This window comes from Muntiacus reevesi, chromosome 14, assembly GCF_963930625.1.
Source record: "Muntiacus reevesi chromosome 14, mMunRee1.1, whole genome shotgun sequence".
Classification (NCBI taxonomy): Eukaryota; Metazoa; Chordata; class Mammalia; order Artiodactyla; family Cervidae; genus Muntiacus; species Muntiacus reevesi.
Genome location: NC_089262.1, coordinates 37,720,218 through 37,747,021, shown reverse-complemented (window position 1 = coordinate 37,747,021; position 26,804 = coordinate 37,720,218). Strand labels below are relative to the sequence as shown.

At 41.9% G+C, this 26,804-nt stretch overlaps 1 protein-coding gene across 2 annotated transcripts in view; it reads right to left on the bottom strand.

Moving 5' to 3' along the window:
• NIM1K (NIM1 serine/threonine protein kinase) overlaps positions 1–16,165 on the bottom strand; it is a 71,848-nt gene extending 55,683 nt beyond the window's left edge. The window contains exon 1 of one of the 2 annotated variants that reach the window (XM_065905448.1): positions 16,038–16,165. The gene's annotated coding sequence lies outside the window, so the exon portion shown is untranslated. Of the gene's footprint in view, positions 1–14,664; positions 14,802–16,037 lie in introns of those variants that run through there. The other variant, XM_065905449.1, reaches the window with a different exon arrangement.
• Between the last annotated feature and the right edge of the window lie 10,639 nt (positions 16,166–26,804).

The window sequence follows — 26,804 nt, the reverse complement described above, 5'->3', positions numbered from 1 at the left end:
CCATGGACCATAGCCTGCCAGGCTCCTCCATCCATGGGATTTTCCAGACAAGAATACTAGAGTGGGTTGCCATTTCCTCCTCCAGGGGATCTTCCCAACTCAGGGATCGAACCTGGGTCTCCTGCATTGCAGGCAGATTCTTTACCATCTGAGCCCCCAGGGAAGCCCTAAGCCTGAGGCATACCAAAATACCCAAGATCCCATAAACATTCCAGGCTGCTTTGTGCTCCTCTCCCTTTGCACATGACATGCCCTCTCCATGGACTGTTTCCATGACCCACTCACCATCAAACCTGCAAAACACTATCCTTCCTTGAAGTCTTCCTTGAGTTTCTTTTTAAAAATAATTTACTTATTTTGGCTGCATGGGTCTTCGTTGCAGCATGTGAACTCTTAGTTACAATGTGTGGGATCTAGTTCCCTGACCAGGGATTGAACCCAGGCCCCCTGAATTGGGAACATGGAGTCTTAACTACTGGACCCCCAGGGAAGCCCATCCTTGAGTCTCTTATATCCATAGTGCTCTGAGTATTTTGTGCATTCCTCTGTGTATATCTGTGGTGTCAATGTGCACACATCTCTGTTCACCTTTAGACTATGACGGAGCTGACAGCAGAGATGGTCTATCTCATCTCTATCTCTAAAGAGTGCCTGGCACATCATAGGTTCTCAATGTATGTTTGTGGAGTAAACAAATGAGAAAATGAATTAAAACAGGTTTCTTTTGTTGATAAGCAGAAAATTATTTTAAATTCTCATTTTATAAGAGATTAATTTCACTGCTTTTCTTATTTCAGTCACCCAATAGTTGAAATTCTACACATTCAAATCTAGACTAAATTCCATTCTCTTCCCATTCTTTTCCTTCTCTTCTCCTTCTGGTACTCCAGGCAAGAATTTAGCTCCTTCTCTGGTTTTCCCCATGAACTCCAACATTCTCAACATCTTCAAATCCTGTCTGATATTTGAGTTACTTGGGTACACATTTGTCCTCCCAACCAGAATGTGGGTTTCTATGGAGTAGATCCTTATTCTTATTAATTTCAAGGTTCTGGGTGCCCGGCACCCAGGAGGAGTCCATAAATGCTAGCTGAATTGAATTGAATCATACAGATACTTTAAAAGGTAGTGTGATGAGATGGATGAAACTGGAGCCCATTATACAGAGTGAAGTAAGCCAGAAAGATAAAGAACATTACAGTATACTAACACATATATACGGAATTTAGAAAGATAGTAATGATGTCCCTATATACAGGGCAAGAGAAGAGACGCAGAAGTACAGAACAGACTTTTGAACTCTGTGGGAGAAGGTGAGGGTGGGATGTTTCGAAAGAACAGCATGTATATTATCTGTGGTGAAACAGACCACCAGCCCAGGTGGGATGCATGAGTCAAGTGCTCGGGCCTGGTGGGCTGGGAAGACCCAGAGGAATCGGGTGGAGAGGGAGGTGGGAGGGGGGACCCGGGATGGGGAATACATGTAACTCTATGGCTGATTCATATCAATGTATGACAAAACCCACTGAAAAATAAAAAATAAAAAAAATTTTTAAAAAAAAAGGTAGTGTGGATCCTGGAAGATACAAAAATAGATATTTATCTCATAGACATCCTTCTCTGGCTAAAAAACAAAAACCTCAACACAAACAACTGTTGTATCATGAAGAAAAATATGGTAAAAATTCAAAAAGACAACCAAACAAAAAAAAACCAAAACTCTCTCAAGGCTGTCTCCTAAAACAAGAGCAGGTTTGTTACAAGTGCCCCTAACCCGAGCACCTCTGGCTGGAAAATTTCTGAAACCTTGTGGGTTTGTCGAGATGCCCCATTGCTTCTGTACAGTATTCTAAGGTTCCCAGAGAAGCACACCTCGAATGTGGGTAGACATTCCTAAGAAGGCTATTTGAGTTGGAAGCATCCAATGTTTACAGACCAAGGCTTGCTCCTGCCCACAGACAATAAAAACAACCTGATTATGGCTTCCCTTTGGAAGGTTACCGAGGTTAAAAAGGATCACAGAACAAGAAGGCTCCATCTCCCTTCGTTTTTATTTTCAGAATGTGACACGTTAGTAGCCTCCAGCAGATTCTGTTGTCTTTAAAGCATGAGGACTAATCCCTGTTCTATTTTCAAAACCTTCTCTGCATTCCTCAGTTCCTCCAAAATGGTTCTGCAAACACACACACCCATGCACTTGCTTCTGCCCTTCTCCCTACTCCTTGCCTTCTCTGTGTTTACTCTTCCCTGGGGAAGCCAACACCAACACTAATTAGCAGTGAATTAAATCCCACCGCTAGGACACTAGAGGGTCAGTGTTTTCCCAGCATTCCTAGGCAGTCCTCCTCCCTCGCCCTAAGCCCAAAGACTCACAGTTAACTATGCAGCCCGGAAGGCCAGTCTGAGATCTGAATCGATCATGCACTTTTTTCCTACATCTTTACCTTTCCTATTGGAAAGCATCCTTTCATGCCCAGGAAGCCTGACAAACCCAACTTCCCTGACTGGGGCACACTTGCTCCTTGTCTCACTCAGTCTTCAGGGCCCTACTGAAAAACCACCTTCTCAGTGTTAGACCAGGCAGAACTAGCTGTTCTGCCCTCTGAAATCCATTTATTTTTTAAAAAATATCCACTTAGTATTACTACATATTTTCCTTCTCAAGGCGATCTACCCCACCCAGGGATCAAACCTGGGTCTACTGTATTGCAGGTGGTCTCCTGCATTGCAGGCGGATTCTTTACCAACTGAACTACCAGGGAGGCCCAAATAATTATTCTAATATTCACTTATTTGGCTGTGTTGGTTCTTTTAATTAAGTAATTAATTTTAATTGGAGGCTAATTACTTTACATATTGCAGTGGTTTCTGCCATACATCGACATGAATCAGCCATGGGTGTACATCTGTCCCACCATGTGCTGGTTCTTAGCTGCTCAAGAGCAAGCGCTGGCTCAGTAGTTGTGGCATTTGGGCTTAGTTCTCCATTGGCACATGGGATCTTAGTTCCACAACCAGCAATGGAACCTGGGTCCCCTGCATTGGAAGGTGGACTCTTAACCCCTGGACCACCAGGGAAGTCCCTGAAATTCATTTTTTGATATTTTCAGATCTCATTCTGATATTCTAACTTGACATCTCATATCTGATCCCTTATCAGGTCATATTCTAATTATGTTTGACCTTTCTAGACTGACCTCTGCTGCTTGTTTACCTTATATCCTCAATATTCCCCAGCAGCCAGTCCTAGGATATGGTAGGCACCAAATCAATATTTGCTTTAAAAAAAAGACTTAAAACATAATATATATAAAAGGTGATGTATTTTATATAAACCTATAAACCATGAACTAATGGTCCTTTGGAAGGTCATTTGGAAGCAGTCATACTTTTAGTTGGTGTAAGCACAGTCTTACTAACATTTTATTCAATACAACAGAGAAGGTATACTAAAAGCTACTTTTATTAAGCATTTACTATATACCAACACTGTGTTGCTTATATTATTGATTAGTCATTATGACTAACACTGTAAGACAGATACTAAAATTCCCATTGCATTGATTAAATAATTAAGGTTTACAGAGGTTGAGTGGAGCTTCCCAGGTGGCTCAGTGGTAAAGAATCCAGCTGCTGATGCAGGAGACACAGAAGAAGCAGGTTCGATCCCTGGGTGAGGAAGATCCCCTGAAAGAGGAAATAGCAATCCACTACAGTATTCTTGCCTGGAAAATTCCACTGACAGAGGAGCCTGGCAGTCTGCAGTCCAGTCCAAGGGGTCGAAAACAGCTGGACATGACCGAGCGACTGAGCACACACACACACAGGTTGCACAATTTGTCCAAACTCAGAGAGCAAGTGAGTGTCAGGGCCAGCCTGGGCCCCAGACCCTCCTGATTCCATCGGCTGCCTCCACGTGGGGTCACTACAGAGGAACAGGCCCCTGCCCTGAGGTCCAAGCTTGGCCCTGGGCCAGAGACAACAGCGAAGGCAGGCAGGAGAATCGGAAAGGAAGAGTCTTTCTTTTTCATTGGAGGGTGATTGCTGTACAATGTTGTGGTGGTCTCTGCCGTATATCAGTGCAACTCCATCATAATTATATATGCGTATCTCCTCCGTCTTGAGCTTCCTTCCCTAATGAAGAGTCTTCAAAGTGCTTTCTTTTTTAATAAACCATTGGGCCTGATGGACATCAGTGACAGTACAAATACAAATGAAAGTATCCTTTGTTCCCAACGATATAAGGATATAAACTGACTTGATGAAACTCTAGATAGCCCTATGCTATTGGATGACAACCTACCCAGAGAAAAAGCAAATAATAATTCACAGTGATTATTATTGCTGAACAAGTCTGAGTGCCTCAAAGAAAGCTATAAATAAATAAGAATGCACAGCAATATTTGCTGTATATGTATACACCAGAAAAGAAACAAGCTATACTTTAAGTTAGGTCACAGCTCAGGCCATCTTGGAATAGAATATCTATTGCAAGTTTAGCAGACTGAACAAAAAAGCAAAATTACAAGCCAATTTCACTCCCTAATGTAAATACCAAAACTGTAAAACACACAGTACTAAATCAAACCTGGCAGTGTGTTTATAAAAATATGATTGACTAAAACTTCCCCCAAGAATATGAGCATGGCTTAATTATAGATGATGTGTATATTTAACACATGAATCAATTAAAGGAGAAAAATAAAAAAGCATCTCAGCAGGTACAGAAAAAACATTCTATAAAAATGTATACTCATTAAAATTGTTAGCAAACTAGGAATAGAGGGGAACTTGCTCAACCACGTTAAGGCTATTTACCAAAACCCTACAGCAAACATCTTTTTAAATGACGAAATATTAGAAGCATTCCCACAAAATCAGAAAGAAGACAAAACTGCCTGCTAACACTGCTTCTATTCAATATTTACTGAAGCAACTAGCCAATGAAAGAAGACAAGAACTAAATACTGAAAAGAAACAAAACTATTCTGATTTGCAAAGGTTTTTCTTTTTAGACCTTCTCTCTTGCTGTTCTTTTTAAATTTTTTTATTTATTTTTAATTGGAGGATAACTGCTTTACAATATCGTGTTGGTTTCTGACATACGTCAACTTGAATCAGCCACAGGTATACATATGTCTCCTCCCTCTTGAACCTCCCCCCCACTTCCCACCCCATCCCAACCTTCTAGGTTGTCGCAGAGTATCAGTGTGAGTTCCCTGCTATTAAAGCAAATTTCCACTGGCTATCTACTTTCCATATGGTTATGTAATTGTTTCCATGCTCCTCTCTCAACCTGTCCCACCTTCTTCTCCCACTGTGTCCACAAGCCTGTTCTGTACACAAAGATTTTAAACACTGAAAATCCTAGAGACTCTATTCATAAACTGTTAAAACTAATAAGTAAGTTTAACAGTGTTGCAGGAAACATTGCTGCAAATTCAGTAACATTTGAATTCACCAATAATAATCTTGTAATAACAAGGAAGTATAATAAAACATGTTCCATTCATATGAGTAGCAGTAAAATTCATGAGATACCTAAGAATCAATCTAACAAAGGAGGTTAAAGAAACATAAATAAAGAGAATTATGGAAACTTATTGGAGAATATTAAAAAAATATCTAACAAATGGGGAAAAAAATACATTAATAACACAATACTCACTATCAAAAACATGTAAACTCATCCCCAAATGAATCTATAAATTTAGCAAAATTCAGTTTTTTTGGTTTTCTGTATGAGCATGCTTAAAATGTTATGTTGAATCGTATTCAGTAACACATACACACAAACACACTTGTTTCATTTTCACGCTGTAGATTGGTACACTTGCTCTCATCTCCAAATTTCAGGTGAGCAAACATGTTTTGTACCCTCTAAAAGAGTATCTGTAAAACTGTTACATGAGTCATTCAGAATAGCCACAGAAATGCAGAGTTTTATGCAACTTTCTAAAAAGGCAATGAGTTGTCCTGGGCATGAAACGGGGAGGAATCTTTCTCAGTATTTCCACCAGTTTCCTCGATTAGGAAGTACTCAGCAGATGATACTATTTTCTGATAAGTGAAAAGCTGAAGAAACAAAAATCCTACCTGAGGAAGATTTCATAAAAATAAATGATTTTTTATGAATGGGGAAGAGAGGTTAGCAGAGAAGGTAGAGATGATAACTTCCAGGGAAGAAAAATTCCTAAAAATAATTCCAAACCACATTAAGGGTGGTCAGAGATGGGAGCATGGAATGGGTCAGGAATTCCTATTCCTTGGTACCTTGAAGACATCAGTCCAGCATTACCATCTCAACAGGCAACTTAACTGTCAAAATCTATGACATGGTTACTCCTTAAAGTAGCAGTGTGATATTGGGATACTAATATATTCATCTACTTTGTAACATAATATTTCCCATGGGAAAACCTAAACAAAAACTGGTTGGGATATTTGAACATGCAACTTATCTTGATTCTAAGTCTTTCCTTTCAAAATTCAAAGTGATAGTCAAGTATGGTTGCAAAACATAAGGGATGTCTTTTAGAAAGGACGTCATAGCAGATATGGGAGTGGAGGGGTGGAGTTGAAGAAGAGTCAGCCAAACTGTCAAAATGATAAGACTAGTGAATTGCGGTTAGAACATCATGTGAAATCTTGGCGTGTTATTTGTCTATAGTTGTAATCTAGTCCCCTAATTAATAACTACTGTTTAATGAGAGGCTACAATAAATAACAAGTGCCAATAAGTAGGGAGACATAGAATTTGTCATTCAGATCAAGGCACTTTTGAGAATTGAAGGGGGTGATAGTAATAATCACTCTGGGACAACAGGTGTAAACCAGGGCTTCCCGTGACCAGGTGAGACATAAGGTTGCCCTGTCAGGCAGTGATGAGGGCGTCCCCGCTGGCTCAGGGGTAAAGAATCCACCTGCCGATGAGGAGATGCAAGAGATGTGAGTTCGATCCCCGGGCTGGGAAAACCCCCTGGAGTTGTTGTTTTTCAGTTGCTGAGTTGTGTCTGGCTCTGTGACCCCACGGACTGCAGCACACCAGGTTCCCTGTCCTTCACCATCTCTGGGAGTTTGCTCAAACTCGTGTCCCTTGAGTCGGTGATACCATCCAACCATCTGTTGTTGTTTGTCTCTAAGTTGCGTCCAACTCTTTTGTAGCCCCATGGACCATAGCCCACCGAGGTTCTCCATCTATGGGATTCTCCAGGCAAGAATACTGGAGTGAGCTGCCATTCCCTTCTCCAGGGATCTTCCCCATCCAGGGATCAAACCCACATCTCCTGCAATGCAGGCAGATTCTTTACCACTGAGCTACCTGGGAAGCCCACAATTAGGTTTAGATGAGGTCATAAGGGCGGGGCCCTCATGATGGGTTTAGTGACCTAATAAGAAGAGATCAGAGAATGTTGCCTTTTTCTCTCCCTCCCTCCCATGTGATGGCACGGCAAGAAGCCAAGAAGGGCACTTTCAGCAGAATCCACCAGCCTGCCACCTTGATCTCAGACTTCCAGGCTCCAGAACCGTGAGAAAATTCATTTCTGGCACTTAAGTTCCCAAGTCTATGGTATTTTGTTATGACAGCCTGAATAGACACATACATCCATCTAGAACTGCTCTTCGGCAAGAAAAATAAACTTATTTTAGCTGAAATAATGTCTTAGCCTCACCTTCCTTAAACATGTTCCAATCACTTAGATTAACCTGTGTGCATACCTGCTCAGTCCCTTTAGTCGTGTCCAACTCTGCAACCCTATGGATTGTAGCCCGCCAGGCTCCATTATCCATGGGATTCTCCAGGCAAGAATATTGGAGTGGGCTGCTATGCCCTCCTCCAGGGGACCTTCCTGACCCAGGGATCGAACTGGCGTCTCTTACGTCTCCTGCATTGGCAGGCAGGTTCCTTCCCACTAGCACCTCCTGGGAACCTACAGTCAGCAAAGTCACTTAATATGAAGCCTATTTTATAATAAAGTGTTGAATATCCTATGCAACTGACTGACTACTATACCGAAAGTGAAAAACAGAAGGTGGTCAGTGCAGAGAATGGCTGTAAGGATTTCAGGGGTTTGCCCTGGTGATTGTGTGCCTGCCTGGGAGCTGCAGCTTGCTGCCCCTGCCTGGCATCATGAGAGAGTATCGCTGGCCTGTGAAAAGATTAAAATTCAAAACTGGAGGTCTGGTTTCTACTGAACGTGTGTGACTTTCACACCATCGTAAAGTTGAAAAATCCTAAGTCAGAAGCAGTCTGTATATACTTTCTTCCATCCTTATAGCAGCCCTGAAAGGTGCCTGCAGTTTTCCTCATTTTTCAGGAACGTCAAAAGAATTTGGTAACTTGTCTAAAGTCATACAGGCAAGAAGCATCAGAGTCCAGGCTTTTCTGACCTCAGAGCCTGTGCTTCAGCTGAGCACACCACAGGTGCTCCGTTCTCCCGGTCTTGTTATTAACAGATATTAACCATGTCCCTTGTTTTGTGGTTTTGGTAAACCTTTTTTACTTTTCTTGGCAAGGAGTAGTCACCCAAGCACACAGGCTGGTTCTCACGTGGGTATGATGTGCCATCCGGAGAGGGTGACTCTGAAGGAAGCTTGAATTTAGGTAAGACAGAAGCGTCCGTCCTCAGCTTCTGTATCACCTTCTACATCTCTCCATCCAAAGCCGGATACCCGACCCACAATCCTCTGCAGAACCTCTCTGCCTGCTGGGAAGATAGTAACTCTCTAGTACATGTGACAGGACAGAACACACACCCACTAACATTCATTTGTCTCAGTGTTACATGGAGTGCTCTCAAGAGGCATGGCTCTTCACTGGGCTGCTCAAGGCTCAATTCCAAAATTCTGGACACATTGCTAGATTGCCTGTTTCTGGCCACACAGGTCCTGTGTGAGAGCAGCAAGCTGGTGACTCTCATGTCCTGGGGAGAGACCAAGTCACGGCAGCTCTCCCAGGAGATCAAAGCAGCTCCAGCTTTCAGGATGTGCTTGCACACAGAAGCCTTTTCATTGGCTTCCCAGCCTCATGGAGTTGCTGAGGTTCCAAGGAAAATTCAAAAGATCAGATCCACATTCCATGTGGGCTCTGCTGTGTGGGTGGGGAGACCCACACGTCCACGGGTGATGGCCCCACTGACTGCCACCCCAACACTGCCGTCTGGTTCTCACCCAGCCCTCCCCCTCCTCCTCCATAATCTTTTCACACAAGTACCCCCCCACTCTTTCTAATGCACACTTTTCAGGTGCCATCTCCAGAATACTTTCATTGTGTAGAGAAAGAGAAGGCCTCTCTTCATGGTAACAGGGTCTTCTCAAATTCACGATGGGAGGACCCCTCTCTACATCTGTTCTAAACCCAAAGGGGTCCAGAAGGAAGAATTGGCTTCCCAGTCAGCTGGTTCTAATGAAGAACCTAATTTGTAAGGCTGTGTGTTAGGATGGATACAGGAAGCCAATATATCAATATCAACCAGAAGGATACCGAATAATCAATGATATGGGGAAAAAGCTCAAACTATAAAGACAAGTGGAAAAATAAACAATAAAATTATATGTACAACATTCCTTTTTTTTCCCCTTGCTTTAACTACCAAAAAACAACCCTCTGAAATTTTAACCACAGTCATCTCTCTAGTTGGAATTATTGATGGTAGTAGAGACGGAATAATAGATTATTTCTTTTAACACTTATTTCTGTACTTTTGACAATAATACTAGCAACATTGATATTTATTGTATGCCAGGCACCATTCTAAGAACTTCACATGAATCAACTCATTTAATTCTCACAACTATGTGAGAAGGTTGGTGCATTACTATAGGCCCCCAAAACCGAGGCATAAACTGGTCAAATAATGTGCCAAGGTCACATAGTAAGTCACAGAGACAGGATTCCAACCCAGTAGGCTGGTTCCAGAATTAGACTTTAGCCACTGTTACTTGCTGCTTCTGGAATATGTACTGCTTTTGAATACATATTTTATAATGTCTTATAGTAAGGAATTATGTTTCTTTAAAACTAAAGAAAATAAGGGTCTCCCTGGTGGCTCAGCGGTAAAGAATCCACTCTCAATGCAGGAGACATGGGTTCAATCCCTGGTCCAGGTCGACCCCACACATCGTGGTGCCTCTAAGCCTGACTGCCACAACTATCAAGCCTGTGCTCTAGAGTTGGGGAGCTGCAGCTACTAAGGCCTGCACACCTAGAGCCCATGCTCAACAAGACAAGCCACCACAATGAGAAACCCACACACAGCAACTAGACAGCTGCAACTACAGAAACTAGGGAACTAGCCCCCACTTGCCGCAACTAGAGAAAAGCCCCTGCAGCAGCAAAGACCCAGCACAACCAAAAATAAATTAATTATTATTTTTTAAAAAGATTAAGAAATAAAAAGAAAAAGAAATATAAGACAAAGTAACCAGGGAGAGAGAGGAGACAGGATGAAAGAATAAGGGTTTAGCAATGAGTCAGAAGAAATTACTCCATGCTAAACATCTCTGGATTGGTTTCCTCCACGTAAAATGTGAAGGCATGTAAGTCTACATTCTAGAGAGATACCAGTTCTGCAAATTACCAATAATTGACGTGAAAGGTTTGAAAGCTGTACCAGCATTTTAGACTTGGCTTTCATATCCTATAACAAATTTGCTGTCTTTGTGCTTAGATTAACACCTTTAAACCAATATGTACATAAAGCAAATGCCCAAAAAGCACCAAAATTATTAGTAAAGTGAAGGATATGATCCTATGTGATTGACAAAAGAGATCAGTTTTTGAAAGACAAAAAGTAGTGAGAACAGAGAAACTGGTCTGGCAGCATGCATGATTCCAAAGGACAGCAACCAATTTATTCAAAGGCAAAAATCCTGAGTTGATACAATTAACAATAATCAACACATGACAAGGAAAAGAAACCAATAAAACAGAGTAATTTTCCAAGTGTGTCTACATCATTATTTCCCCGAAAGTGCAGGATGTGTTTTCTGGCTCCACCAGGTAGATGAACATAGCCTAGAGAAAGTGGATCTGTACTCAGTGAAATTTCATTTTAAAAATGAAAGACCACCACAAGGTCCCAGACAGAAAAAACAGATATCATGCCAAGAATCTAGCACCAGAATGGCACTGAACTCAGAAACACTGGAAGCTGGAAAAGAATAAATCAATGCCTTTGGAAATTTGCAGGAATGAATTTCCAGCTGAGAATCCTATACTCAGGCAAACCATCAATTAAGTGTGACAGTGAAACAGACTTTTCTAGACATGCAAAGTCCCCCAGATTTACTTCCTATACCCCCTTTTAAGAAGCTATTTACAGCAAAACAGATGCTTTATAAAATGAAAAGCATAAACCAAGAAAGAAGAAGACAAGGGAACAGGAAGAACAGGTAATCAACACAAAGGCGGGGTGAAGAGAAATCTCAGAAGGCCCCTATATGTCCTGGCCATCAGAAAACTGGTTCAGACTGGAGAACTGAGGGGGTCCATTCAGAGGGCTGGGGTGGGGCCCACAAGGAAGAGGATTGGCAGATGTAATTCATTGTGTGAAAAAAACCAAGGAGAGGCATTTTAAAGAGCCACTAGAATAAACAATGATAGGTTCTAAAGAGCAAACAAATGAAAAACGATTTTCCCCAAAAAGTTGTACAGAAAAAGAAATACATCCACAGTCCACACCTGGCTCCAGTGAAAAATAATTACACGGTCATTGTCATGCAGATGCAATGTTGATGTAATTAACATTGTGCTGTCACTTGTGAGAAGCACTAATAGGGCAGAGCTTTGCACGGAGACGTGTGCAAGTTCTTTCTTCCTGCACCCTCCCTTCTCACCATCCTAACACAAGATATCAGGCCCTCACTCTTCCTTCCCACTCCCCTGTAGAAAATCCATTTTACTCAAACAATGGCTACCAACTTGAAAGAGCAATTCCTCCATTTTCTGTCCTTGACCAACTATTTCTTTTTTTTTTTTTTAACTTTTTAATTTTATATTGGAATACAGCCAGTTAACAGTGATAGTTTCAGGTGAAGAGCAAGGGGACTCAGCCATACACACACATGTATTCATTCTCCCCTAAACTCCCCTCCCATCCAGGCTGCCACATAACCCTGAGTAGAGATCCCTGCACTATACAGAAGGTCCTTGTTGGTTATCCATTTCAAATATAGCAGTGTGTACATGTCAATCCCAAACTCCCTAACTATTTCTGAAATCAACCAAACTTTGGCTGCTCTGGCTAGAGTCCTAGGAAACATCCAGTCCTCCTTCCCTCTCTGGAGCATTCCCCTGCCTGGTGTTTGTAAATAAAGGATTATACTAATGGAGCTCTGGATGATTTTTTCCCACCAACTGTGTTGCAAAAATGGAGGAAGGGGAAGTTGGAGGGGAGGAGTAAGAGAGCTATTTCCTCCCCTGTAATAAAAGAAAGTGTACAGATTCTGTCTAAAATTGATCACTCAAGGACCAGCCACATAAGAGAATTATTTCCAACTAGGGAAGGATGTGATCAAACAGCTAAGAAAGAGCAGAGCAATCGTAACCCAAGAGAGGGACTGTTTTTTTGTTAGAATCTTTTAACATGCTCTAATCCATAAAATTATAGATGAATGCACTCAGTTTATAACAACTTGAGCAGTTTTTAAAAGTGAAGCTTGCAACTTAAAGTTAAGAATGACCCGACTAAATGATCCAGCCAACGCAGAGTAGAAAGTTTTCTTGGTGGCTGAAGGGTTGAGAAGAAGCAGGTCTAGCCAGCAGACGGGAAGGTCATACCACTGGAAGTGAATTTTGGTCCAATCTCAATCCTCCCAGAGAGCCTCTAAATTGGAGAATTTGGCTAAATACGACAGCAAGAGCTTTCTTGAAAAGCATCAGGTTCTCTGTTCTCTGTGGAAGGCGAAGAGTAGAGTTTGTTTTAGCTTCCTGTTTCCCAACTTGGGTTTTTTTGTTTTTCTGGGTAGCTCCCATTACACTAATTTTTTTTTTTCCTTTTTACTCCCTTCCCTTTAATCTGTGAGTTTTCTTCGCAAAAGTGAGTTTTCTTGACTCTTTCCCCCCTACTGTTCTATTTTTCTCTTAATCCCAAATTCTTCCTGCCATTGTACCTTGCCTAGATTTTCTGAGTCCTCCCTGATACTCATATTCCTACACATGCCAGGTGGTTTTAGTTTTCATCTCTTAATTTTCCAAGTAGTTACCTGAAATGACTTGAGTCTTTTGAACACAACTTGCCTATCCATAAAACTGGTTAATATTCCTCAGGATGCTATATGACAATGGTTAAGCTATCTTTGAAGTTCTTGAGAAAAAGTAATTTAAGAACTGTGATCTGCTTAATTCAAATTGTAGACACTGTCATCATAAGAACTTGGACTATTTTCTTCTTGTCTTGAAATTTATAACTTCAATTCTAGAGAATGTTTTCTAGAATGACCATGGAAAGTGAAAACATAGAATGAGACTCATTTTATAAACTGATTTTAGTTGTCATTTCAACAACTGCAAGAAAATCAGCAAATGAATTAAGAGTCTTTAGTCCTTAGAGAAATACTATAATGAGATTCAAAGAATGCAGTTGGATTTTCACATTATATTTTACTTTTTAAGTTTCTCAAAATGGAACTAGATATTTGGCTGAAAACATTAACCTATTAAAACAAGTTCTTTTTTTAATTAAAAAATTTTTTTTAATATTTATTTGACTGCATGGGCTCTTAGTTGGGACATGTGGGATCTAGTTCCCTGACCAGGGATCAAACCCCAGATCCCTAGTTTACAGAGGGACTGGACGACCAGGGAAGCTCCACATTCTTTTTTTAAAAAAAAACAAAACTGTAAGTCTAAAGACTGGCTTTAAAATTTTCTAATCATATGCTATAAATATGTAAATTTAATTTATAGGTTTCAAAGCTTAGGACTTGTGAATGTGTAAAGAATTAGGGTCCTTTAAAGACATCAACACGTACTAATAAAAGTATTTGAATGGGACCATTACTCTGCCCAAATTAAACCTTTTTAACTGAAAATCTGAGGCCAAACCAACAGCATAAAGGGCTCTATGGCCTATCTGTAGTTATTACTGGGAAATTTAGGTTTCACACAAAACTGCCTTTATTCTAAAAGCAGTTGTTATTAGAAAAGAGCACACACCTCAAACTAAATATCAATCCACATTTTCCCCTAGCACAGAAGGAGACCTCTCTGAAGGTTTTTCCAGGCTTACCACTTAACAGTGGTCAAGCCAAAAATAAACCTATGAGGACTTTACTAGGCAAATTCAACAGCATACAAAACACCAGTCCGTGGAGAGTTGGACTTTTTCCCTATTAGCCTCTTTCTGGGCTTTCCTCTCGCATTCCTCCACCTCCTAATTAGAAAGCTAATTAGGAGTCCAAATTTAATGCTAAATGGGGAGAGAGATCTGGTCCCAGGCCAGGATTCCTTTCACATCAAACACTCTTCTCGGTCTCCCTTCCTTAGGGCAGCTGAACTGTGGGAAGAGAGCCGGGCCAGCAGGACCAATTGGCTGAGGGCAGTGTTTACGCTCAGCTGTCTGCGAGGGAAGATCTGTTTCACAAACTGCAAACTCTGCAAAGGTAAAATTAAACAACACGCCTCAGGAGAAACAAGTATCTTCTAGGCTCAATTATTATTACCATGGTAACGTGAGGGGCTTGGGGAGGTCTCCTCAAGAATGGTTCCCGGTTCCATCCAGGCAGCCTCTCAACAGTGCCGGGCGACTTCTCCAGTTACCATGGCAACCAAAATTAGAAGTGCTTTTGCAACACTAACAGAAACCATCTTTTGAAGCTCTTCTGTGAATCACATTGAATACTGATGATGCAAGCTTGAGTGATACATATTTTACAAACATTAAAAAAAATCATATTGCCATAAACAAATACTCGTTTTAGAGTCCCCTTTGCAATCTTAACCTTGGAATCGATCCTTCGGTCTGGTTTTGTTTGTTTCCCTTCTGGATTCCCGCGGCCTCGAGTGCAAAGGCGATTTGTTTAACTTCCAAACTTGTCTGAATTGCACGGGTGAGAGCTTAAAATGTGGTTCCTTCGCTCTGGGTTTGAAACCGGGAGAGGAAGGGGGTGGGGGAGGGTGGGTATAACAGAGAGCCCTCTTGTCTAATAAAGTCGAGAGGACGAAAACCGGGAGGGGGTGGAGAGAAGAGCCGGGAAGGGACGGAGGAGGAGGGAGAGAGACGGGAAGGGAAAAGCGCAGATGGCTGAATCTCCGCTGCTCTTACGGGGGCTAAGAGCACCTTTATCGGGTGCCTTGACCTCTCCATCTGCTCAGATACTGGGTCAGGCACACGCTGATCGGAAACGGCATTTAAAACACCCTGTTGCGATCCTTTCCGGATCGTGTCGCCGAATCCTCGGGCTGCTAATATTCCTGAAGGGACCTCAGGGAAGAAGAGACAGGCTCTTCTTTACTTGTACAGTCTTTCCAAAGGAGCGTCTTTCTTTAGGGCGCGTCGTGGCGTGGGGTGTGATGGAGGGTCCACTCCTCTGGACCACCGCCGTTCGCTGTCAGGGCCCTTCACTACCCACTGCCCGCCGGGGTCACGCAGGTCCCCGGCACTCGATTCGAACTCGGCGGCTCCGGGTTCGCGCCCGGGGGGCGCTGGCAGCGCGCAGCTGGGGTACGCGGGGCGAGCCTGGGGCTGCGCGCACAGACCCGGGTGTCCGCACCCAGCCGGCCCTCGGGGACACAGGCACGCACACCCCGGGCGCACGCCCCCAGGCACGGGCAGGCTGCTTGCGCCGGCACACCCCGGCCTCCGCCTCCAACGCGCTCGCCTCCCAGGCGCGATGGGCCTCGGAGGGGGCGGCTCTAAAGAGCGCTAATCTTCTCCTGACCCCAATTCGCCCACCCCCGCCGGGAGTTGGGTCTCTCTATGCCCCGGGGTTCCAGGGAGGACAGGCGTCCCTGCTCAGCACCCAAGTCGGCAGCCTGGCGGAGGAAGGGGCGGCCGGGTGGGGTGCCGGCTGCGAGCCCCGCGGCCCTCGCTTACCTTGGTGGCGAGCTCCGCTGGCGGGCTCGGCTGCGCGGCGCCCGGCCGGGCTCTCTGGGCGGTGGGCTCGGGCGCGGGCGGTGCGTGGGTGTCAGAGCGCAGTGGCCGCGCCGAAGGCTCGGGAGCTGTCAGGGGCGGCAGTGGCAGACCCCGCCCACCGGCCCGGCCCGGGCTCCGCAGCCGGGACTCAGGCGCCCCGCAGCGTTTCCCGAAGGACCAATCCGGAGCGGGGGGCTGGCCCGGGGGAGGGGGAAAGGGGAGGCCGGAGGGGCGCCGGGACGCGGGCCTGGACCTCGTAGGCCGGTTTCTATGGCAGCCGGGAGGGAGGGGCTGAAAGGAGGCGCGGGGTGGGGGGGTGCGCGCGGCGCGGGGACACCCAGCGTACACACTGGAGCAGGGGGGGTTGGCGCTGCCGCAGAGAGGAGCGCTCCTGGAGGATGGATGGCAAGAGGCGACACGGCTCCCATCAACTCCCGCTGCCTGCTGAGTCGCTCCAGCCTCTTGATAAAAAGGGTTTCCGTGTCCTTGGGAGACCCAGTAATCTTCCTAACAGAACGGGGTTTTCTAGCAAACCACCGTGGCAGCTTCTTCAGGTGAGTCTGGGAGCGTTTAAGCTTTGCAGAAAGAAGTGCTAACGCCACCCTCAGCCCGGATTCCTCGAATACATTAGGCCCGGCCCCTCGGGGGCCCCTTGGGCAGTAGATCCCCAGTGTCCTGTGTCCTCCCCAGCTACGACTTTCCGGCTCACGGTAGGTGCCAAGTGTTTTTCCAGTTTACGAACAAGGAGAGAATGCGATTCACCGAATACTAAAGAATAGAGATGATTTATTGAAGTTCACGTCCTTCATTTTACAGAAGAAATTGAAGTCGGAGAAGTCAGTTGACAAGGGCCACAGGGCTGGTTAATGGCAAGACCGTGACTGGTGGCCCTAAGTCACAGCTCTGCGAACGATCTTTCCACCTCCTCATGTGGCTGATCCCCCATAATTGCTAGGGTGTATTGACAAAAGTGAAAGAGCTAAGGAGAAAAATAAACTGAGTTTAAAGCCCTTTTATGGTAGAAGTTAGGGAATCCAAAGATTCCTTGTTTTGCTACTTGCCAGTAACTGTTATAAATACTTTCACAGAGTGACTGATTAGATCCTCACAATAACCTTTTCGGTTAGGTGCTCTGATTACCGCCCTGTTTTGACAGATGAGGAAACTGAGGCCCAGAAACTTATTTGACTTGCTCGAGGTCACGCAGCTGTCCAGTACTGATGCTGGGACTCGGACCTGAGCGTCTGACCCAAGGTTGGTGGTCTTCCTCAGCCTGTGCTGCCTCTTCGTGTGATGATTAAAGGGGCCAGAGCAGGAAGGGCAAGAAATAAAACCTTGGACAGCTCCACAGACTGACCATCGGGATTGGCAGGAAAACCAAGAGAACCTGGAAAAAGTGCTTTCTTGTTTTATAAGAGTGGTTATAAAGGTTCTCTGTGAGGAAAGTGTGCCTTTAAAGAGAGGCCTTCTCCTCAAAGACAAAAGGACTTTTTTTTTTTAAGGAGTAATCTTAAAATAGTACGTGCCATCAGTCTTTCTAAAACCATGAGGTACAGGATAAATCATTGCATATTTTAAATACAAAAGACTCCTTGAATTCTACAACATGACAATACACAGAACAAGAATTCATAAAGAAAAAGCCTAGAAACCAAGAGCCTCAACTTCCCAGGTGACACATACTCTGTCATAGGTCATCCCATGGTGCCCCTGCAGAGCAACGCTTGGCAAAGCCAATCCTGGATTCCAGAGAATTAAGAGGTTACTGAAAACTTTAGGCTACCATAGAAAAGGAAAACTTAAAACTCAGCTTCAGAAACCACTTCTCCTAAAGTCCACTAGCCAGACTTTTTTCCAGGAGTCACCCGCATTCCTCTTGGAGAGAGACTGCTAGGTCCTGCTCCTTTTCAAAATATAAACCCTTCCTTCATGCCTTCCTTTCCCTTGGGGGTCCTGGGATACTCAGTCATACAGGACTGACTTCACACTGAATTCCCTTCACTTGAAAAAAATGTTGTTTTTCTCCTAGACAGGGTCATTCAACAATAGGCTAATTACAATGTAACAGTATATAGAAAAGTTAACATTTTTGTTTTGAATAGTATGGGGGAAATACTTTCAACATGTTAAGTGAAAGCAAAAGTTACAAAACAGAGTGACACAGATTTGTGATATATATAACTGGAAGGAAATACACCAGACATTAGAAATACTTTTTCATTATCTGGTAGAACCTCAGGTGATCTAAGCAATGTTAATACTTTCCAGTGGTGTTTGCATTTTCTAGAATGGGCTGTATGTCAGAAAAAAATTTTAATGTCAGAAAAATATTATTTTCCAAAAGAAATAAAAACTGTAAACTGTAAAACCTATAAAGACAGTATAGTTTCAGGTTATTGGAGAGCTCATTAAAATTTAGTGTATTACAACAAAGGAAACTATAAGTAAGGTGAAAAGACAGCCCTCAGACTGGGAGAAAATAATAGCAAGTGAAGCAACAGACAAAGGATTAATCTCAAAAATATACAAGCAACTCCTGAAGCTCAATTCCAAAAAAAAATAAATGACCCAATCAAAAAATGGGCCAAAGAACTAAACAGACATTTCTCCAAAGAAGACATACAGATGGCTAACAAACACATGAAAAGATGCTCAACATCACTCATTCTCAGAGAAATGCAAATCAAAACCACAATGAGGTACCATTACACGCCAGTCAGGATGGCTGCTATCCAAAATTCTACAAGCAATAAATGCTGGAGAGGGTGTGGAGGAGAGGAACTCTTACACTGTTGGTGGGAATGCAAACTAGTACAGCCACTATGGAGAACAGTGTGGAGATTTCTTAAAAAACTGGAAATAGAACTGCCATAAGACCCAGCAATCCCACTGCTGGGCATACACACAGAGGAAACCAGATCTGAAAGAGACACGTGCACCCCAGTGTTCATCGCAGCACTGTTTATAACAGCCAGGACATGGAAGCAACCTAGATGCCCATCAGCAGACGAATGGATAAGGAAGCTGTGGTACATATACACCATGGAATATTACTCAGCCGTTAAAAAGAATTCATTTGAATCAGTTCTAATGAGATGGATGAAACTGGAGCCCATTATACAGTGAAGTAAGCCAGAAAGATAAAGAACATTACAGCATACTAACACATATATATGGAATTTAGAAAGATGGTAACAATAACCCTATATGCAGAACAGAAAAAGAGACACAGATGTACAGAACAGACTTTTGGACTCTGTGGGAGAAGGCGAGGGTGGGATGTTTCGATAGAACAGCATGTATATTATCTATAGTGAAACAGATCACCAGCCCAGGCTGGATGCATGAGCCAAGTGCTCGGGCCTAGTGCACTGGGAAGACCCAGAGGAATCAGGTGGAGAGGGAGGTGGGAGGGGGGATCGGGATGGGGAATACGTGTAACTCCATGACTGATTCATGTCAATGTATGACAAAACCCACTGCAATGTTGTGAAGTAATTAGCCTCCAACTAATAAAAATAAATGGAAAAAAAAATTTAGTGTATTAAACCCTGCTCCCTTGTGTTAGCAATAGCCAAGTACATTCTCAGAAACAACTAATTATTAATAGAAGAACTGATTCTAATGCAGGAGGTCCTTGTTCTGTACTTTGAGAAGCACTGACAGTGGCTAAAAGTTTAGTTTTGAGTCATAAAGCTACACCCTGCCTCTTAGCTTTGTTCCTTACTAATTACATGACACTCTGGCTTCATGTACCTTCATCTGTTCTCTCATCTGTAATCTGGGAGTTGTGAAAATTAATGAGACAAAGTTTCTGGTAAACAATGAGCTAGGTTTTCTTAACACGGAGTCCCATGGACTTGGATGGTTGGCAGGAGGCTCCCCCATTGAGAACATATTTGTCCACTCCTTTCATCAGTCTCTAAGCAGTTGGGGCCCACGTGTCAGAACCTCCTCAATAAATGCTCAATAAAGGGTAGCATTATTATTTCAAGTTCTGACATATCTCCCCAACTTTAGTGCTGTTCTAGCAAATATAGGTACATTCTACTCTAATTTAAAGTTACCTGGTACAGAACATCCCTGTTGAATGTGAACCTGAGCTGTTCATGAGGTTTTCCTACCTCTGCTTTTCTTCTTCCTCTTCCACTAGCCAGAAGGGAGGGATATTTGGAGAGATATGGGAGGGATATTTGACAAATGTTAGGGAGAAGACACAGAGCAAAAGTTTTTCAGACTGTGTTGCTGCAGAGTTGAATCTATAACTCAAAAGGCATATCCTGTTTCAGGAAAATTTATGTATGCTGTTTAGATTCTAAGTGCTACCTGAATCTGAGACTTCATGTCTTAAGAGACAATTCAGAAACATTCTCAGACAATATCTCTTTGACTATGATCTCTGTCCCATGTTTATCTTTCTTTCAGAAATTCCAGTTGAACATTATGTGTCAGACCTTCTCATTTTATCTCATGTCTTTCTTGCATTTTCCAGATTTTTATCTTCTATTTACCTTCTTTCACATTATGGTTAGTTTCTTCAGATCTATCTATTTCACAGATTCTCTCTTGTACTGCAATTAATCAGCTGTTTAATTGGCACACTAACCTCACAAGCCTTGACAATGCAAGTATAATTAGCAAACCAAATTGAATCACAACAATTAGGATTTATTAAAATCTTTTTCCTTAATTTTATAGGTACTTTTAAAGAACCAGCAGGAAAGAAACATTTATTTGAGGTTTACCCATGTATTATTTCCCTTATTTATATTAATTTCAAGCAATATTAAACCAAAAGAACTAAGATTAGTATGATAATTGTTTTTAAAAGTTTTCTCTTATGTGTATGGAGAGATATTCATGTAATGTTAGCAATAATTATTTCTGATTAATGAACGTTTGAACTGTGATGTTGGAGAAGACTCTTGAGAGTCCCTCGGACTACAAGATCAAACCAGTCAATCCTAAAGGAAGTAAATCCTGAATATTCACTGGAAGGACTGATGCTGAAGCTGCAATACTTTGGCCATCTGATGCGAAGAGCTGACTCATTAGAAAAGACCCTGATGCTGGGAAAGATTGAAAGCAGGAGGAGAAGGGGACAACAGAGGATGAAAGGGTTGGATGTCATCACTGACTCAATGGACATGAGTTTGCACAAGTTCCAGGATATGGTGAAGGACAGGGAAGCCTAGCATGCTGCAGTCCATGGGGTCGAAAAGAGTCAGACACAACTGAGTGACTGAACAACAAATGAGTCTTGGAGTGGCTTTTAACTTTCTTATTTTTCTAAAATACATGAATCTTTTTGTTGAGCAAGTATAACAACAACAAAAACAACAAAGTAGAAAAAAAGGTTGTACATTTCAGTGACTGGGTGAAGTGCCAATACTTCCCCTACCAAGTTAGGTTAAATTTTGTTGATATTCTGAGTACTTTAATTCACTTTAGACATTCCTGCCTCATCATTTAGTCATTAGTGTTCAATACTTAGCTTTCTTCCTAAAGGTAAAGTACAATGAATAGAGGGGGTAAAAAAGAGAAAAAAACTCAAATTGTAATCTTGAGACATTTTCATTATAAAAGTAATTTTCTTTATAAAACTTGAGTTATTACCTGAGATTCCTACTATAATATTAATAGCATCTGTACTCCAACCTTTTCTTGAATATGTAGCCAAGTATAGCAAAGTGCGGTGCGATGCTTAGTCACTCAGTCGTGTCCGACTCTTCGGAACCCCATGGACTGCAGCTCTTCAGGCTCCTCTGTCCATTGGGATTCTCCAGGCAAGAATATTGGAGTGGGTTGCCATGCCATTCTCCAGGGGATCTTTCCAACCCAGGAATCGAACTCAGGTCTCCCGCATTGCAGGGGGATTCTTTCCTGTCTGAGCCACCAGGGAAGCCCAAGTATAGCAATAAGTGTTGTATTTTTCTTAATAATCAGCACTTGGGTATTATTATTACAGTTGAACAACGAACAGATGAAGGCTCGGGGCCCATTGATCCTTTGCCGAAATTATCTCATGAAAAGTTTTAAGAACCAAATAGTTACTTCTGTTTTTGTCTTTAGTTTTTAATAAGCACCATTTCAACTGGACTAGGGTTCTGAATCTGTTATTCCCTCCATAATGTTTCATAGCTGTATCTAACAGATAGCTATTATTTCACAGGACACAGATACTGCTCTAACACACCTCTAATAAGGTGGTCTACCAGGCGACAGAGTTAATGATCAGCTCTTCTCTTAGGTGAGTTCATACACTGACACCTGCTCCTCAGCAGATATTAGCCATCATTTTGTCTCTAAAGTGTATATGAATTACCCAGTGGAAAGAAAAGTATTCAATTATTCTGATTTTCTAGTTTTTATTATTCTTTAACAGATCATGTCTTTGTGGCATTTTCATTTCAGAAACAGAAAAGCAATTCATTACTAAGTAGAATGTTCTTGATTAATATGAAAAGACAAGACCATTGTCTTAGTCCAGTGCATTACATGAATAATCAACATGGACAATAAGTAACAAGATATTTTGAAAGTAGCACCTGACTACCTATAAAAAAAGAGCCCCTCAAAATGTTCACACCACTGGCTAGTCATCTATGCTTAAGTCTATGTCAGCCATTCTCCAGGGGTGGCTCCAGGACTATCAGTATATTACCTGGGAATGTTAGGAATGCAAATTCTCAAGTCCTAATGCTAACCCAGACCAATTGAGTTGTGTTTTAACAAAATGCTGTTGCATGCTGTTGTTGAACCATTGCCTAGACGGTGCAGTCTCTAGGCAAGGAGACAGCAAGGAGCTATCAGAAGGCAATTTGCTATGAATCTCTTGCCACCTTTTCTGATCTCCTGTTCCCTCCACCTCAAACCCATCAAGGGCTGATGTAAATTCCAGAAGGAAAATGGCTATTTTGCTTATGCTCTGTGCAAGCCAACACTGTCAGCCACAAAGATCTCATACAGAATTGACTGTAGTCTGTGAAGTCAAGCTCTCTGGTTTCAAATACTGGCTTCACTTTCCACCAGCTATTTCTCATCTCCTCATCTTAGTTTCCTCTATTTGTAAAATGACAGCTAATAATGTAATTACTTCAGGAGGTCATTCAGATGATTAAATGTAAAGTGCTTGGCATAAGTGATTCATAAGTGATGCTATTTTGTTACAAGATTCCTCTCCTAGGCTGTACTTTGGTAAAAGTATCAAGGTGGGCATCACTTCAGTTGTATAATTACATCATATTTAGTGTCATATTAGGTGGGAAAGTTAGGCGAACAATTATGAATTCACATGCTGCCTTCCTACGTATCATGTCAACAGAATTAAGGAAGTAACGTTTATAGAACATGGAGTAGTTAACATTCAGCTTAGGTTTCCCTCTCCTGATGTAACAAACACAAAGTTCAGTGTTAAATTCAAAGCTGCTATCTCCAACAAAATCAGGCTAAACTTTGAAGGTCACTTAGTTGTAATTTTACATGACGGTTATAAAACTTTTTCCACGTGAATACTGTCATGACCATCTGATCATTTAAAACAGTAACATTGAAGATGTGCATTAAAATCCACTTGATTTACCAGTGGACATTTTATCACATTCAGGCCTCAGTCAATGCTGTTCACTTATTCAAAGTATAAAGTGGGTAATTAGCCTAGAAGATTCTCATAGACTTTTAAAATCTTGAAATATTACTTCAAAATTTAATGTAGTAGGATCAGAAGCACTTACCTTTCCATGAAAATATTTCTACTTTCAATATTAGGAAGAGGGTTGCAGCCTATTTTTAATGGTAGGATTGTAAGATCCTTCTGTTTTTGTATTCTGTTCAAAAGGCTTCTGGGTTTTAAATTTGACATTGGGGTTCAGTTAGTTTCCCTTTGACTCCCAGATGATACATGTGGTATAATTAAAAAAAAAAAAAAAGTATCCTGGTTCCTGGCAATGAGTTCTTAAAACCCTTGCAATTTCGAGTGATATCTTCTGTTATTCCTAACAAGCCTCTACCTGAGTTTATGTAATGCAGCGACTTAGCTTCAGTCACCAGTCATCAACCATATGGATTAGAGGGCTAGAACTATGGCCCCGCCCCCAAGGGAAGTAAATAGACAAGGCTGAGGGAGCATCTGGGCAAACACATCCATGTGCTGGGAGGGGGAGCACCAGGCTAGAACAGGATGTGCTGTGCACCCCGCCCCCCACCTCACCCCTCTGCCCTATGATCTCTCAGGCTGTTCCTGGTTTGTATCCTTTATAATAAACTACACTCCATAGTGCTTTCCTGAGCTCTGGATCATTCCACTGAATCATTTAACCTGGGAGGGAGTGGGAACGTCTAATTTGTAGCTAACCAGGCACAAGTGTGGGCACCCTGGGGACTCTTTGGCTGGTGTCTCAAGTGGGGGCAGTATTGTGGATGTTCAGTTGCTAAGCTGTGTCCGACTCTGTGACCCCATGGACTGCAGCATGCCAGGCCCCTCTGTCCTCCACTATTCTCCTGAAGTCTCAAATTCATGTTCATTGAGCTGGTAATGCTATCTAACCATCTCATTCTCTGCTATCCCCTTCTCCTTTAGCCTTCAATCTTTCCCAGCATCAGGGGTTTTTCCAGTGAGTCAGCTTTTCTCATCAGGTGGCCAAAGTATGAGCTTCAGCTTCAGCAACAGTCATTCCAATAAATATTCAGGGTTGATTTCCTTTAGGATTGACTGGTATGATTTCCCTTCTCACTTTCTGGAATCTGTGTTAATTCCAGGTACTGTCAGAATTGAAGGACAGCCAGTTGCTGTTTAGGAATCAAAGAACTGGTGTTGAACAGTGGAGCAGGGTAGATAGGAGAGGCTCTCCTGTCATTTTCCAGTGCTCTTGGGATTCCTGTGGGTGACCAACATCTGCAGTACTACCCAGCTGTCACACTGTAGACCTAGCTAACAACTCCAGTAGGAGTAACACGAGAACAAAACATCCCGTTCAGTACTTCAATATACATTATCGTTCCCTGGAGGCTCAATGGTAGAGAATCCATCTGCCAATGCAGCAGACTTGGGTTCAATCCCTGGGTCAGGAAGATTCCCCTGGAGAAGGAAATGGCAACCCACTCCAGTATTCTTGCCTGGGAAAACCACGGACAAAAAAGCCTGGTGGGCTACAGTCCATGACGTTGCAAGAGACATGCAAAAAGAACATGACTTAGTGACTAAACAACAACATGCAAAATGTTTTAGGAACTGCAAGGTTTACTACCAGCGGGTACCTTTCCTTGTCTTCTGTGATAATCTAACTTACTGGCATTTGGAGCACACATAGCCTTCAAACCTTTTGGGAAAAGTAAATGAACTATATCTGTTCCTCAAACCTGCTTTGAAAGGTCTTGCCAACTCTGAAAACTCAAATGATAATTTTAATGCTTTGCTGTGCCTTTGTCCCTGATCTCTACATTGCAGTCAGGGCTCTTGAAAAATTATATTTAAAAATAAATCTTGCTTCATACCTTGGCTTAGGGGCACAGCATGAGTTATTTTCAGCATTCAAAATCCACTAGATACTAACTAGTAATTTATATACTTGAGACCACTGTCAGGAATTTAAACATTTTTAAAACTATAACTCAGGAACATGGACATCTTAAGGCAAACTGAAAATTTCAATTAATTCTATCATCAGAATTTTCTGACTTCAAAGAAAAACACGTCTATATATATAAAACATAATTATGCCTTGTAGCATTATGCTTTGTAGCAATACCCAACTATCAAAGAGAACAGACTTGGAAATGTTCATACACTTCGATTCAAAATAAAGACAGTCTCCTAATTCCTCTTATCTCTAAATCCATGAATTCTCCAGTCATGGAAAGCCATTCTCTTCAATATACTTCATAAATGTGATAACCATTTAACATCAGGGTTACCAAAATGTGTTATGTGGAACTGATCTTTTAAATTTAACACACTCTTAGTGGAGAAAGGATTTTTAAAATAGGCTCTACTAAAATCCCACTGGTTACTGTGTCCCACCATGTAAAATAGCAAATATCAATCTCTTCCTTCTTACTTTCTTTTGAATTGATTTTTGAGGATTGGAGATATATACTGAGAATGTTATATCTCAATTCATGTATCAGTCATATTAGTACAGATGAAAAGGCACCTCTGATCACAAACCAAATTAAACACTGGTTAAATTGAAAAAAAAGAGTCATAAACACATAATTTTAAAGTTTACTTTAAAAATGTAAATATCTCCCAATATTTAACAGGTAAAGAAAATAGCATATTGGTTTATTTTCTGTAGTTGTTATATTTTATTTTCCAAGTAATACTGATTAAAAATATTTACACACCTACTTTTAAGTCCACAGTTTAGCACTCTTATTTGTATGGCTTTAAAAGTTATAGCACAAGATCTTTACATTAAGGATTAGGGGGAAAGATTCATTCAAAACAAAGCCTGATATATTATATACATGTTTTTCTCTGTACTTTATTTTAAATACATTAATTCTTAAATGATGCTCATCTTGTTTTCATCTGGTGGTAAAATACTAGTGCAACTTTTCATCAAAATAAAGTTTACCACAGATATAAATGAATTTTCCCAATTGAAAATGGCCCTTCAGCTGCCATTAAATGAAATTTCTCAACCTAAGTGAAAAAGAATTGGTAGCTGTCATTATAAGAAAAAAAATATAAAGTACTACAGCATCACCTACACTGCTTACAACACA